The sequence below is a fragment of the Protopterus annectens genome, chromosome 1.part0 (genome assembly GCF_019279795.1).
Source record: "Protopterus annectens isolate FY-2018-M chromosome 1.part0, PAN1.0, whole genome shotgun sequence".
NCBI classification, from domain to species: Eukaryota; Metazoa; Chordata; order Ceratodontiformes; family Protopteridae; genus Protopterus; species Protopterus annectens.
Genome location: NC_056725.1, coordinates 1,498,007,575 through 1,498,025,136, shown reverse-complemented (window position 1 = coordinate 1,498,025,136; position 17,562 = coordinate 1,498,007,575).

Sequence of the window (17,562 nt, the reverse complement as noted above, 5' to 3'; positions counted from 1 at the left end):
TTTATAAACAAATGCACTTCCTGTAACTGTTACTGCTGCAAGCCTGTCTTAAAATCACTTTCAGCAAGGGATTTCCAAATAGTTTTTTAACTGGTTTGTTGTAGCATTGCACTTGGTGATCTCTTCTACTGTGTTTTTACATTAGGACTGTGTTTATTCATCTTGTGGCAAAGGGTGAATTAGCTGGAAATACACAAAAGGGCTCATGGTGTAGTTGTTGTGTTGACCAGAGGGCTCACTAGTTAGTTTTCTGTTTTTTTGTGCTGCTATAAATTGGGAGTGTTGGTACAGAGGTGCTCACTTTGCAGCAGTAGCAGCAGTTAGCACAGCTCTGTACAGCAGCAAACATCTAGAAAGCAAATTTTTCATTCAGAAAGGTCCATAAAACTGTACCCTGTAAAGAAGTAAATATAGAGCAAATATCTGGCACAATGGCAAGCTTAGAGCAACTAGTTGGGCGTCAAATGGCAATATCAATAGATTTAGTAGAAATCAGTATTGTGTAAACATTAAAGTAAGTAAAATTTAGTACTGTTTCACATAATCTACCCCAGTATACCATCCTTATTAGTCTGCACCAACAAAGCACCCTTTCTAATCCCAATACACCACTCCCCTTGTAGCTCACCAATTAAAGGCTGAGACAGCATGGATATGTAATGTCCTAACTTCACCACAACCAGCTTGGTGGATATGGGCATCTTATGACAATGTAGCAATTATCTCATGTTTATCAGTACCCACTTAATCTTTAAAGAAACAGACATGTGAGATGTATACTTACGCAACAACACTGGAGGTTAAACTCAGGTTGTTGAAACCACACACACAATACCCACCTCACATAGCATACAAAAACATATAGACTAATGTATGCTAAGGCACTTAAAAGAATTCTTCTTAAACAACAAAGATTGCCTAGACCACCTGTTGGCAAAACTATGCCTCAGAAACCCCAAAGGCACTCAGAAATAACAACACTTAACACCACATGTAATCACTCTAAATGGAGCCCCAAACACTGAACCCCTAAGGCAAGCAAACACACTTTCCAGGATTCTTGTCATAGGGGACTCCACTGTAAGACATTCTGGTGACCATTTACCAGGCTAAGCAAGGAGATGATTATGATTAGTTGCTTATCTGAAGCCTAGATCTGCCAAATCACACATACACTCAAGTTGTTACACCACAGGTACCAGTATGATTCGATCATAGCCCATGTAGGTGTAAATGACCTGAGATTTACCTCCCTGGACTATATGAAGGGAGATATTATGGAGCTCTCAGGCTATGTGCCTCAAGCTGGTATAAGCCTGGCACTCAGGAACATATTACTATTACCTAAGATGATGCCACAATATAAGCCAAAGATGACTGATTTAAATAATTGGCTGTCTTTCTGGTGTCATTCTAAGGGGATCCAATATTCCTCACCTTGGGAGGACATGCTTAACAGACCACATTGCTTTGCCAATGCTGGTCTGCACCTGTCTTCTCTAGAAATATTGGCTAAAACTTTATCTACCCTGTAGTGCTTTTTTTAGGGAATGCCAATTTGACAAACCTTCCGACATTGCAAACTTAACTTGACTGAACCTTAAAGTGTTACTGCTTAATGCCAGGAGCCTAAATGAAAAATTACACTCCTTCTAAGCCCCCCTCACACTGGAGAATATAGACATCTGTGCAGTTACCAAAACATGGTTTAAAGTTACAGAGATTAACCTGGCAGTGCAAGGTTTCAGTGCCTTCCACAGTTTTAGACCAGTAAATGTACAGACAATGGCTAAATTTGAAAGTATCATGACATACATCAGTAATAAGCTTACCTCTAGGTTGGTCAAACAGAATGATGTGTTGAAGTTCCTCCATGTACAGGTCACCATAGGCAAAATCCTCCACCATATCCTAGCAAGCTATAGGTCACCATCCACATTCCAAGAAGTATACTTAGACCTGCTGGAAATAGAAAGCATCCAGCCTAACATCCTACTCATGGGAGACTTTAATTACACATTTATAGACTGGGAATTCAATATGGTCTCAGCTCTGCAGGCCAGATATTCCTGGACTTCGAAAACATAAACACTCTTGACCAAATAGTGAATATGCCCACTAGAAGCTCCAATATATTGAACCTCATATTCACAAACAGGGGAGAATGCTGTATCACCTCCCCATGCCTTGTCCTCCCTTGTCCAATGATAAATCTGTCTCCTTTGAAATCAAAACTATCACTGCAGCCCCAGTAAAGCCAGTAACAGTTAGGAACTATTCCAAGACCAGATACTTTTTATTAAGTGATGGTTTGTCAAAATTCAGTGCACCTCCAAACCCAGAGAACACAACAGCCTACACTGAATTTCTTGCTCTCAGCAACTCTGTAGAACCATGTCAGTGGCTGCATAGATGCTGCTGCGCCTACCAGACATAAGCCCAAAACTAGCTCTAAAAATAAACCACCCTGGTGGCATCCCAAATTAAACAGGATACACAGCAAAAACAATATGTAAAATATCAGGAAGGGCAATTCCCATAAAGGAAAATCTATCTCCTCAAACTAGCTAGGCAACTAAGAGAGCTACAATAGACCCCCTCTTATCTGGTCTCGCTGGGACCGGACATTAGACTGGATAAATGAATGGCTGGTTAATCAGAAAAAGCATAGAAAATAGCATTTATAGGTTATAAATCAAGTAGAATAATATGATTTGTGTTAGTATGCACTTTTCTAATGAATATGAAGTCTACAACTCAAATGTCTATCATTATTTAGCCCAGAGGAGGTGGACATATTATTTTTCTCTGTTGTCTTTTGCTAGGGTTATGGCAGAAATGTGATGGCTGGTTAAAGAGAGGCCAGATAAGAGGGAGTCTATATTCTCCCAGGTGAACGATAACCATGGGAGTATTCTTCAGCTATGTCAGAAACCTCAAGGGCTGTACACAGCAATGTGCTAAACTGGTGGTTAATGGTGCCACATTGACCTAGCCTGGTGATATAGTGATCCTGTTAGTGGGCAGATTCAAATTTACCCCCATATCACCCCCCAACCATTTGCCAATAAATAGCAAAAAGACATAATTGTGCCAACTATAACTAGGAAGCATGTATTGTCTGTGCTTGGTAAGGCCTCGGTAAAGCCTCAATTGGCCCCAATAACACCACAAGATACTTCCTGAACAATCTGAAATATGACTTATCATGAACCCTGGAGTCACTATTTAACTATAGTCTTAAAACAGGCTTTGTGCCTCAAGAATAGAGGACTGCAGTGGTCATTCTCCTTCATAAGGGAAGACCTATAACAAAGTCTGAAAACTACAGGTTCATTAGTCTGACTAGTGTTATTTGCAAAGCCATTGAAATAATTATTACGGGGATTCTCAACAAGAACATAGCAGACCTCCAGACACTGGATCCAACCGTGTTTAGCTTTGTCAAAGAAGGTCACGCTTACTGAACCTGGTGGATTTCTTTGAAAAGGTCACTAAGGCAATGAATGATGGCAAAGTGGTGCATACTGTCTAGCTAGATCTGGCTAAAGCACTTGATACAATACCTCACTTGGACATCATCAACAAATTTATGGAACTAGGCATAAACATATATAATATGCTGGATAGCTAGCTGGCTCATGGATAAGACACAAGAAATTAGGAGGCCACCTCTACAAAGAGGTCAGTCACCAGTGGAGTCCCTCAAGGCTTTGTGCTGGGCCCACTCCTCTTTGGCATCTACTTCTCAGAGGTGGAAGCCAATATTAAAGGCCTCTGGCTAACCAAGTTTGCAGATGATTGCATACTGGTAGCAGTCATTGAGTCCTCCTCATGATGAGAACACCCTTCAGGAAGGTCTAACACAGAAATATGCTTGATGCCAAAGACATGGCTTAAATCTGAATACCAAAAAATGCATTATAGTACCTTTTAAGAAGTTGGCCACACCAGGTAACAACATCATCAATAAAATACCCCAAAAAGTTGATTCACTAGTCAGAGATCTGGGAGCTCATGTAGACAGTAACCTAGCCTTCAACCAACTTGTGTCCAAGATAGTAAGAAAATCCTTCTATATTGCTCAATTTATAAGTAAGGACATGACATCATGGAGTGTAATGCTCCCTTTGGTATGTACCAGACAAGACACATGCAGCAAGTGGAATGTCCATAAAGGTTCCTTAGAAGAAAAATACAAGGAGTAAACTCAATGCCCTTTGCTGATCGCCTCAAAGCCCTGCCTCTTTACTCAATATTATACAAACGTCTGATAGGTGATCTTTGTCTGATGTTAAAGGCATCCCTGGACACTATTTTGATTAACCTTTTGCACATCTGCCAAACAAACAGCATCAGAACTACTAGAACAAAAGACCTAAATTTTGTTTGCAACATAAATAGGACATGTTGTAAAGACAGATATGTTTCTCAGAGAATTCTCATTCTCTGAAACAGGCTCCCCAGCCATGTAAAGCAGATTTCCTCCATAGCCTTATTTAAGTACAACTTGAATCAATGAATGGGCACTCAGAAATTTTCCTGTGGTCTGGTGTCTATATTTCTGATGGACAGAGGCAGTCAGTAAATCTCCCTCTATATAAATCAAATGTGTGGGTCTCATTTGGGTTATGCAACTAGGCTTATAAAGACACTAGCAGTCATTAGCTCAATATACACTTCTGTATAAACCTAGTAACTTAATAGTTCTTGCAAATATTTTTTGACCTTGCAGAGTGCACCATACAAACTGAAAGTAGTAATGATATGAATGGAACCAATGTATTTTATCTATCAACAGGCAAAGGACAGCCACAAAGCCTTTGTTGACTTCACTAGTAACTTTAGAAACAATGTCTAGCACCATGCATATCTAACAGTAAATTATATCACATACTCTGATCCAGAAGACATAGCTAATCTACTAGTGAATAAATGTAGCTCTAACTTCACCTGTTCTACCCTTGCACATGCTCAAATCTCATAACCACATCTGTACCCCCCTTAAATAAACCATGAATATGTCTTTAAGGTGTTATCCAAGACCAGGAACACTGCTTCTATGGAACCGGATAACATACCAGGCCTGCTTACTAATCTGAAACATGATCTGTCAAACCTCCTATAGAGTCTATTGAATGCCAGCTTAAAAACAGACTTTGTGCCATTCAAAAGAAGAACAACATCTCTTGTTCTCTTGCACAAAGCCAGTGTGCCTGTGGACATTTGGAAATTATAGGCTCATAAGTCTGACCTGCCTCATCTGCAAGGCTATGGAAAGAATCATTATGGAATTATTAAATAAGAACATAAACTCTTGACCCAATCAAATTCAAATCTGTTAAGGGCTGACCCCACCTATTTTACCTGGTTGACTTCTTCTAGAAGGATATTGAAGCAATGGATAAGGGCAAATCAGTACATTCTGCACATCTAGTCCTCACACTGTCATTGAAATCCATTCCACACTAATGTATTGTAAATGAATTATCACAGTTAAATGTCAGTTTCTATGTGGCTCATTGGACAGCAAACTAGCTGACTAGCAGAGCCCAGTCAATTAAGTTAGACAGCTCTAGTTCCTCCAAAAGAGCTGCACTAGTAGTGTATACAAGGGATCAATCCCCAGGCCACTCATCTTTAACTTTTATTTAATGGAGATCAAAGCTACTATTATGGGTTACAGCTGACCAGATTTGCAGATGAATAGAAACCTGAAGCCATCGCAAACTCCCCAGAGGACGCCAAGATCCTCCAAGAGGCCCTTTCCCAAACCAATGGCTGATCTCAAAACCAGGGACTAAAACTAAATGGCAAGAAATGTATAATAGCATCTTTCAACAAGCAACAACTCCCCTGTAACTATCAAATTGACATCACACCCCGGAAAATGAACTCACTAGCTAGAGAAAAGGTAATCTATGTAGGCAATGAACTTTCCTTAGATCACTATGCATTTGCTATTTAAGAAAGTGCTTTTTCACTGCACAGCCTAATACTAATGGTATGGCATCCAGGTCCAGGGATGTGATCATCTCATTGCATTCTGTACCAGACAGGCTAGACATTGAGCATAATGCACTTATCAGTATGTACCTGTCTAATAGTTTTGCTCAACTCAAATGCCCACAATGCTTTCTTACTAAATCTTAAATCATACAAGCTATGCAGACAACCTCAAAACCATGTAGGTCTTCTCATAGTCATATAGGCTACTGAGCCTTGTGTACAGAGCCTCAGTATATCTTATTCTGTCAGATCTAGTGCACATTAACTAGTTCCATGGGCCAGAAGTGCCCATTCAGGATATCTAAATCTCTCTGGCAACATGACTAGGCAATGTTGGAGGAAAAGATAAATATCACAGCAAATACAGTTTCTTTAAAATCATCCTCCTGTCCACATAAAGCAAATTCCTTCACTTACACTACTCAAAAGTAATTTAGATGAATGGCTGGGTAACTGTAAATTCACCTCCTGGTTAATCAACTTTCGCCTTCATATATAGGGGTAAAATGTAAATGTTTTGCTCACCTTTGGGTTAAACTTCAAATATAAGGGCTAAAAATGTCATGTAACTGCATGGCTAGGCATCTAAAGATTCTCATGGATCAATAGCCTATAAGTACCTTTTAACCTATAGCAAAACAGTAACCCTTAAACATCATGCAACATATTGATTAAGCAGCTTCATTTAGAAATTGCTATAGTACGGCAAACATCTTTTACAGACAAACCATCCTTATTCTTCTCTCTCAGACAAAGGATGATGTTTCTGAGAGCGGACTAAAACTTTACGATAAACTAGCTTCTGAATGTATTATTCTGTTATAAGAGTAGGCTTGTGCTTACTGGTGTGGCCTATTGGTTTGATTTTTTTAGATTTTTAGATAGATGGTTCTATTACCTCAACTACAGGTGGAGACCTAGTTTTTTGTTTTTTTTGTAAGCATTTTGGTGCCATAGTGTTAAATATACTCAGACAGCCTTTTTTGTCATGTTTCTAAGCAATGATCCATAATTCTGATCTGCAGTGAAAGCAGCTCACTTTCCAAAGTTCAAAATCTCAGTGGTGCTTTGGGCAACATTAGTACAGTGCAACATTAAATCCAAAAGAGGAAACAGCTTACAACCTCGTAAATCCACAAAAAACAAAGCTTAAACAGCACTTGGTAGCGGATGCAACCAGATCCCAAACGAAAGCCAATGCACGAAGTGAGCAAAAAATACTTCTTTAATCAACCAAAATAAATCACATAGAACACATACACATTCTCATTAAGCGCTTTCATCCACTCTATAATGGACTTCATCAGAATGTTTGAACGGCTGTTTTTCAGGCTATTTAAATATCTTTTGGCGCCAAACAGTCACTCCAACTTTGTTTAATTTAAAGTGACCCAATGCCTATTTTGGCAGTTCAAATTATACCCCAAACAAGAAATACATATTCCCTCATAATTTAAATAAAATAGGTGCATATAATTGATTAACAAACATATTAAATAACTTAATTAAATCAACAATGTTGAGAGGCTTGTAAAAACACTAACGTCACTAAAATATTTCATAAGTTGATCAGTACAAATTCATTAAAATATCTAGCAATCTGTGGACACTCAATGCATGTCATGTGTAAACTATACATTTCATAACAGATCTGTACATTTCATTAGATATATTTATGTACAATTCATCAAGGAATATATATAATATAATATGATAGTCTCAATACATTTCATTAAAAAAAAAAAATATATATATATATATATATATATATATATATATATATAATATATATATATATATATATATATATATATATATATATATATATATATATATATATATATATATATATATATATATATATATATATATATATATATATTAATGCATAACCTGTGCATGTCATAAATACCCTATGCAGTAGTAAATACATGATATATAAAAAATATATATGTCTTAAAAATCTATGGGCCAGATTCAGGAAGGCTTACACGGAGTTTAAGAGTAGTGTAAGCCTCCGTGTAAGCCTCCTGATTCAGCAACAGCCCAAATCTCTGTGTAAGAGACAGCTAACACGTCTCTTACACGGAGTTGGCGTGGAAATGCTCAATACCTCATTTGCAGCTCCAAGATATGCAAATGAGGTATGTGAGTGATCCACGAAGCCCAAACCAGTCCGTGTAACGGACGTGTTAGCTGCAGAAATGTACTCAGCTGACAACTGAGTACATTTCTGCAAAATTAAAAACGGAGCTATGTCAGCTCCAAATAAAGGGTGCATTTGTTACAGTAAGCATGCCAATGGCCAAATATGTGGCCATTGGCATGAAAAAAAGTTATATAACTTTTTTTTTTCACGGGATTTATGTGTTTAACTGTAGCGCACACCCGCGCAAATGGGGTGTGCTACCTAAAACTGAAAACCGAAGCTTATAAGCCCACAATTGTGGGATTTATGTATTACATGAAATGTCAATGGAGGGACTTGCAGAGCAAAAACAATATGGCCTCCGTTTAGTGGTTGTCAAGGGGGGGAAGCTCCGTGTAAGATATGTAACTAAGCATTACTAGGCAATCCTATGTAAATGAGGGTTACAATACTGAATCACACTGCCACATAGGTAATGAGCACTTTCTGAGTAGTGTAAGAGTTAGAGAAGGGGTAGGAACAGAGTAAGAGGTAGGTGACATCATGGGGAGGGATAGAAAGAAATGTACCAGATTGGAGGGCAATGTAAGGTAAGAGATGACAGACAGACATCAGGGAGGGAGGTGTGTCCCAACAGAACACTAGGAAAGTGAAGAAATTGAGGGCATACGCTATCCCTACACTCAAAGTTTCTTGATATACGTGCATCTGGCGTGTGCGCGTGTGAGGCAGGTTCTACATGTGGGGCGTGTTGCAAACTGTTTACAATGGTTTGCGTGCTGCGTGTGTAAGGCAGTGTCTTGTAGCGTTTTAGCATGAATCAGCCTAGCTAACACCGTGTAAGGATGTGTCTTGTAGCGTTTAAGTGACTGTGAGCATGTTTAAGCTGGTGTGCACATTGCTCCCCTCAGGAAACAGAGAGGAAGCAGGAAACAACCAAAATACAGGAAACTGCCAGGGAATACTGCTGGAGTTAATTGGTGGAAACAATTGGAAGCAGGCAATTACACAGGCAGACTAGAAACCAACCCAGCACTTAAAACACAACAAAGAGCAGTGCAGGCTGTTTCTCACAAGAGATACTGCCAGAAACTAAGCTATCAGAATTGAAAACTGAAAAAAGCTGAACTCAGAGCAGAAATGCTAGGGGCTGCCATAGCTGTTATAATCAGACATAGGCGAATTGCTGAGGGTGGTGATAATGCAGATGCTGACAGACAACCCAGAGTGAGGAGAAGGAGAAGAGTATACAGGCCCAGGGTCACCAACCATGGGTTACATGAGCTGGAGATAGTAGAGCGCTATAGAGTGGACAGAGAGCTCCTGCAGCAGATTGTTGAGCTGTGCAGGCCACGCCTCACACACAGAACCAACAGAGGGGAACCCATCCCAGTAGAAACCAAGGTATGTGTTGGCCTAAGAATACTAGCAACAGGTACCTTCCAGAGACCAACTGGCGATATGATGGGGATATCACAGGCATCAGCCTCCAGGGTACTGCACCAGTTCCTGGATGCCATGTCACCACATGTCAGTGATCATATATATGTCCCTAATGACCATGAGGTTGTGGCCAGCAATATCGTCTCTTCCAGCAAATAGCGGGATACCCTGAGGTGCTGGGTGCAATAGACTGCACGCTTTATACGCATCAAGGCACCACCGGTGAGCGGGTAGAGTCTACATTAACCGCAAGGGATACCCCTCCATCAACTGCCAGGTCATGTGTGATGCCCAGGGCATAATAATGAATGTGTGTGCTGGCTGCCCTGGGAGCTACCACGATTCCCACATCTGGCATCTGGCGCAGCTGTACCAATCATTTGCCAATGGGGACTTCCCACACGGACACCTAGTGGGGGATGCTGGTTATGCACTTGAGCCATGGCTGATGACACCCATCAGAAATGCACACACACCCGAACAGGAACTCCATAATGAGGCACACGCACAAACACGTAATATCATAGGGCGTGTGTTTGGGCTGCTCAAGTCACGGTTCCGGTGTCTGGACACGTCTGGTGGAGCTTTGCAGTACACACCAACTACATGTACCCAAATGATCATGATATGTGCTATGCTACATAATATGATCCTGCGGAAACAGCTGCAGCAGGACCAGCACAGGGCTGGGCCAAACATCCCCCCACCATTGCCAAGGCCACCACAGGCAGGGGGTGACTTGGAGGAGGAACAACCTGACCTTGTCCCAGTAGGCAGAAGGAGGCGTGCCCAGTATGCCCTGGCCTTGGCAAAGAGGCAACGCATAGCACATATGCTTGGTCAGTAGGAACACTGGGACTGATACCCGCTCTGACTCACTCATACAGTAACAGGGATGCCTAACATGACACAACCTGCTTCCAAGCGTACAGGGAGTGTAGTATGTGCATCCGACAGAGGCAGCCCTGCAGCACCACCCGAGGCATGAATGCCATGTGTTAAGTAATGTAACACCATGTATCATATGCACACCTGAGGACCATGACTAACATCCACCCTCACCAATCATAAACCACAAAACACAAACCCACCTCATAGCTATCACAAGGGATAGGAACCTAGATGTAATGCTACCCAATGCCAAAGGTATAAACAGCAAGATGTGTGCAGTGTAAATGCACACAGTATAGGGAATGCACATATCAGTGCTGTAATAGAAAACAGGGTCAAAGCGCACATCAGCACCCTGACACTACCAGGGTCACACCTCATACAGTGATGTACATGTGCAAAAACATGGAACAAGATACAAAATGAGGGTGACTACCAATAAATGGCATGGATAACCACACACCCCTGTTGTTACCACAACAAGAAGCAACATGCATTAGCCATGGTCAAACACCAATGGCTAAAACTGACTACTACTATATAGCTTGCTGCAGACCACTGTCCTAATAGCAGGAACTGCCCCAGGCCTATGTTCACAGGTTCACAGGTTCATACTAGGCTATCTGCCCTAGGGCATTTATAAGCCTAGACCAGAGTTCCGTGGAGTCTGCGCCCCTTCACTCTGACGGATAATTTGCCCATTATATTGCTGTGCCTCTGACAAGCAGTGATACTGAGGTTATCCCTGGGGCATACCTGCAATCTCCCATCCATTGATTAAGATCTCACTTGAACAAAGCCAGTGAGGTACTCAGCCTCACATGTACCAGGATGTTGTTCCACAGCATAGGGACTCTCTGGTTGAAGAATCTGTCCCTCCAGCACATCCTGTTAATATCTGTGTTGAGGTTTAAATCTCCTGCCACTGTAGTTCTGATGGATGTAGAGGTCTTGAGGTGAAGCGTGTACATTAACTCAGGTTTGGACATGGCCTTGGATGTCAGGCACAGGTCACCTCTGAGCAGACGGTAAGTCACGGAATCAAGCTGGAATTCCTTCAGTCGGGCAGCATAAGAAATATGTTTGAGACCCTTTCTCCTCCTGTCGAGGAATTTGTGGGCCCATCCAATTGCCATAGGTGTCGGGTCATATACATGCTGAATGGGGCATTGCACTCAATCAATGGTCCGATGAGTGAAGAGTACAGGGGAACAATGACCTCCCTGGATCTAGATGTGAATCCCTGCATGATGAGGTGGGCAATGTAGAAGTTCTACCTAACTACCCTGGCAGCGTGAGTGTCAAACAAAAGGTTACTGTCAACCTGGGTGCCCAGGTCCCTGATAACCTCCTGTGTGCTTAGAGGATTGCCACCTACATGGGAACTAGTGGTAACCTTGTTCTTCCCAAAGGGTATGGCTATGCATTGTTTAGTGTTTAATGTAAGGCCATGGCTCTGGCACCAGTTATCCGTGTCTATGACACCCTTCTGAAGGATGTCTGTGTCAGATGGGTGTCCAACTATGGTTCCCAGTTTGCAGTCATCTTCAAACTTTGTCAGCCATAATCCTGCTGGGTTTGCTTGTACTTCTGAAAAGTAGATGCTGAATAATAGTGGGCCCAGGACTGAGCCCTGTGGGACACCACTTGTGACAGTTGTGGAGTGTGACATGGCACCAGCAAGTCTGAACCTGTCTGTTCTGTCACGTAGCCAGTTTGCAACCCATCTTGTGATGTATGGGTTCACATTTAAGCTGGTGATGTTTTCAATGATACCCGAGTGGGGTATTGTGTTGAAAGCCTTTGCCAGGTCAAGGTAGGCTGTGTGGAGTGCCTTGCCCTTGTCAATGGCCTTGGTGTCTGTTATGAAACAGTCAACCAAGTTTAAAAGGCATGATCTGCCCTCGACAAAGCCTAACTGGGTTGGATCTAATGTCTGCAAGTCCCCTATGTCCTCATCTATGACTTCCATTATGATCTTCTCCATAGCTTAGCAGACCCTGCTTGTCAAGCTGATGGGATGGTAGTTTCCGTGGTTGGTGGAGGCAGCCCATGTGAAGTGGGTCCATCATTGACATATGCCACTCCTTGGGAACATATCCTGAGTTGAGGCTAAGATCAAACAGCTGCCCTGACTGCGGGTTTAATTCTTGAGTGAGTTCATGGAGCACAAAACCAGGGACACCATCTGGTCCCATGGATGCTGCGTTCTTTCCCTTGGATAGAGCAGTTCCCACCTGAGCATTTGAGATGTTTGGGGGGCTACAATCCTCTTTCATACATATCTCTCCAGTTGTGGTGGAGGGTGGGGAGAAATCTGCACTGAACCTGTCAGCCAGTATGTTGGCAATGTCTGTAGGTTCAGTGATATTTACAACATTCTGAGCCTATTCTGAGCATATCTGGGAGTTTCCTCCCAGGTGTGTAACGTATGTTTAAAAGGCCTCATGGTTGTCCCGTGAGTCCTTAGTGGGTTTACTCCCAATATTAGCCTTGGATGATTTCATGGGGAACTCAGTGTTTCACCTATATTGAGCAGGGGTGTCTACCCTTCCACGGATATCGCTCTATCTTGTAGTACCTCCTTCCTTGTGTTGTAGTGCTTGTTTATGGCTGAGGTCCACCACACTGGGCGCTTGCCTCTGGTACAACGAGTCTGTGTTTTGTTTGGGATTGCCTCATCCATGCAGTCCTGAAGGTGCTGGTAGATGGCAGTTGTAAGTGATACAGTGGCTTGGGTAATGGTGTCTGCTGGCTTGGGGCTTTGAAAGAGACCACACCTGTCATTAGAAGTGTGTAGTCGGCTTCTGAGAAGTTCTGCACTGTGGTCTTTTCTATCTGGGGTGGGGGTGGGATGTGGACTTCCACTGAGAGTAGGTTATGATCTGATCTCACCAATGATGGGTATACCTCTGGTGTTGAACATTGTGAGCCCATGTTTGTGATGATGAGATCTACTATGTTGTCTCCTCTTGTGGGGATGGTGACTAGTTCTTCCATGGCATGTGAGTGTATGAACTCTAGGAACCTGTGGGCTAGAATGTTGGGGCTGTAGTACTGATCCCAGTCTATATTTGGATAGTTGGGATCACCCAGTGTGATGGTGTTTGCAGGTACATGAACCCGGGCCACTGTTTTCATGAAAGCTCTGTGAGGTACCTGAGTTTCAGAGGATGGCCTGTAACATGCTACAAACTGCAGAGCAGTCTTGCCTATGGTTAATTGCACCGGATGGTGTCCAATGCATCGTGTGTTGCCACCAACCATGAGGTGAGGGTGTCCTTGATGAATATTGCTATTGCCACCCCTCATAGTGGTAATATGTGTACTGCATAGATACGAAATATTGTGCCTCTGACTTAGTAGTGACACATTATGACCACCTTACATAATTGAATAATGTGACTATGCCTCTGTCTAGTCTGTGCCCCTGTCCACATGCAGCTGTCCAGATGTCTCTTGAAGAGAGTCAGTGAGGTACTCTGTCTAACATGAACTGGGATACTCTGCTAGAGTTTGAGATGCCTCTGAGTTATGACTCTGTCCCTTCAGCATGTCCTATACATGTATGTGCTGAGGTTCAAATCTTTAGCTCCCATGTTTCTGGTGGATGTGGATTGCTTGCAGTGGAGCATGTCTACCAAATCCTGACTGGACATGGTCTTGTATGTCAGGCATAGGTCACCTGTATTATGTGGTATGACACTGAAAAAAGCTTGTTTTAGTTATTCTTGAAGTATATGACATGTGTTGTAGATCCCTGATCTTCATGGTAAGGTACTTGTGGGGTCTCTCCAGCTGCTGCAAGTGCTGGTTGAGGTACATACCAAATGGGGCGTTGTATTCAAGCATGGGCCTGATAAGGGAGAAGTATAGTGGTACAATGACCTCCTATGGTCTGGATGGAATACCCTCCATGATAAGGTGGCCAAGATAGAAAGTCTGTCAAACAACTTTGGCAACATGGGTGTCAAATGAGATGTCACTATCTACATGTGTCCCCAGCTGTCTGATTTGTTTCCTGTACTCATTGGGTTGCTGTCTATGTACAGATCTGTGGGTACTGTGTTCCTCCCAAAGGGGATGGCTACACATCAGTTGCAGTCAGTTTCAGGCCATGAGTCCAGCACCAGCTATCTGTCTGTGTGACGGCAGTCTGTAGGATGTGTGTGCTGCCTGATGTATTCACTATGGTGCCCAGGTTGCAGTCATCTGTAAACTTTGTCGGCCACAACCCTCCTATGTTTGCTTTCACATCTGAAAAGTAAATACCAAATAAGAGAGGTCCCAGGACACAACCTTGTGGGACACCACTTGTGACTGGCTTTGAACCTGACAAGGCACCTGCAATGTTGACATTATGGGTTCTGTTTCTGAGCCATTTTGCAACCTATGCTGTGACATATGGTGTTATATTTCAGCTGTTGAGCTTGTCTATGATGCCTGAGTGGGGTATTGTGTCAAAGGCCTTAGCCAAGCGCAGGTAGGTTGTGTGTACTGTGTAGCCCTCATCAACGGCTCTACTGACAGTTTCAAAGTAGTCAACTTGGTGTAAAACGCAGGATCTGCCCTGTACAAAGCTGAATTGGGTGGGATCAAGGGTCTGTAGGACATCAATGTCTCTGTGTGGAAGCTCCATAATGACCCTTCACAAAGCTTTGCAGACAAGGCTGTTTAAGCTTGTGTGGTGGTAGCTGCCAGGGTCTGTGGAGGCATCTCCTTTCTGGAGTGGGACCACTGTTGCCGTACGCCAGTGTTCAGGTACAGATCCTGTAGCAAGGCTAAGGTTAAATAGCATCTGCATATACAGGTTTAGCTCCATCTGTAGTTCACATAGCATGCAACTGGGGATACCATCAGGTCCCATTGATGCTGTGTACTCGTCTTTGCTGACTGCGGCTCTCACATGGACATCCAGGATGACAGTGAGGTTACATACAGCTGTGATAACTATCATGTTTTGGGGGTGAGGGAGGGTACATTGCACTGAACTGGTCTGCCAGGGTGTCACTAATATCTGTCAGGTCCCTGGAATATAAGTTGTTGTGTACCAAATCTGAGCATATATGAGAGTTCCCACCCAGGCGTCAGACATAACTGAAGAAAGCAGTGTGGTTACCTTCATCGTCTGTGGTGATTTATGTCCCCAAGTTGAACTTGGGTGTCTTTATGTGAGAATGTAGCTTTCTACTACTGCTGATCACAGCTGCCTTACATTCTGGAGATGTAGCTCTGTCTTGCATTAGTATCCTTCATCTGTTATACAGTTCGTTTATGGCTGGGGTCCACCAGACAGGCCACTTTCCCTTGGTGGTGAGGGTCTCATTCTCATTTGTGATTGCATGGTCCATGCTTACTCGGAGATGTCCGTAGAAAGTGTCTGTGCAGGAGTCACCATTGTGTGTTGTGGTTTCCACTGGCCCAGTGGGCTTAATGGATACCATCTCAGTCCGAAGAAGTGTGAAGTCAGCTTCTGAGCTGTTTGTCACTATACCCTGGTATCATACTAGCACTGACACAGGTGTAGACAATTCCCCAGAATCCATCAAACAAAATGGACATGCAGGCTTACAGATGCCCTAGAGGGGTAGCCTAGTATGAACCCATTATGATACAGATTGTACAGGACACTACAGATAACCCCAAGGCTTTTGCAAATGATGGTAGTAAGCATGTTGTTGATTCCTGGATATGCTCCGGATCACACAGATATTACAAACAACATACCAGACACACACAGGTATGGCCAACATACATCCTGACATGTGCAGTGCAAACCCCCCCCCCCATAATGCCAAATACCTTCCCCACCAGACTGCCGCCTCCCTGACATTATGTCACCCTTACCACAGAATACGTACCCAAAGAGCAGTGTACAACAACAGTGGGTGTTCTCAACAAAGGTGTCTCCTGAATGGATAGTAAAAACAACCACCACAGAATCATGAGAGGTTTGGTCTGCACAGCTATGGAAAGGACCAGCATGTACCACAGACATAATGATATTGTGGATCTATTGACACCGACCCTACCCAGTGTGGGTTTACAAAGTGCAGACCCCACCCCTAAACATGTGTGACTCAGTTGAAACAGTACTTGAAGTCAGTGATGAGGGCAATGTGGTCCACACAGTGTAGCTGGACCTTGCAAAGCCTTCTGTACAATACCCTATGTGTTCCGTATAGATTTGCTCACCAGCTGATATATACACCCCAATGTCATGAGAGGGGTTGCAAACCAGACCAGCGATAGAACTGACATGGTCAGACATGCAGCAGCCATGTCAGACTACAAACCACATATAACAGGCATCCCACAAAGCTTGGTCCTGGGACCTTCACCATCTGGTATATATGCCCCATAGGTACAGGCCAACAAGTAAGGACTGTGCTGGAACATGTTTGTAGAGGACAACAAGCCGCCTGACATATCCGATACACCAGCTGACACAAGCATCCAATAAAAGGGCCACATAGAAACAGACAACTGGTGCCATAGCCATGTCAGCATGTTAAATGGTGAAAACAGTATAGTCAGCCTCTGTGGATATCCAGTAAGTGACCACCAATTCCCACATAGGTGTCGACCCATGACATACCTAACATGTAATGCCAGAATGGGGGACACAAGGTGATAGATATCCTGCATTGGACAAAAATGTGGCTGTAGGGTTAACAGAAACAATCCATATACCAACCTAATCATGAGGGTTATGACATCTAGCTAACGGGAGGTCATTGTGGTTTTGCAGTTATCTTTCAGCAGCATTACAAATGACCACAACAATGCCTGTGGGGTGTACCTCAGCAGATGCATTCAGCAACTGTAAAGTCCACAACAGTACCTCACCAGGAGTATCAAAGAGCTGGAACACATGTAATGTGTCGCCTGATTAAACAGAATTCAGCTCCACACACTGCCATGCTGGCCACCCAGACACAAGCTGTGCCTGATGTAGAAAGCCATGTCCAAGCTGGCAGCAATGCACATGCCGTACCTTGTACAATGTGAATGGCAGGGAGATATGCACATGAGGGACCTGAACCCCAGCACTGACATACATAGGACAA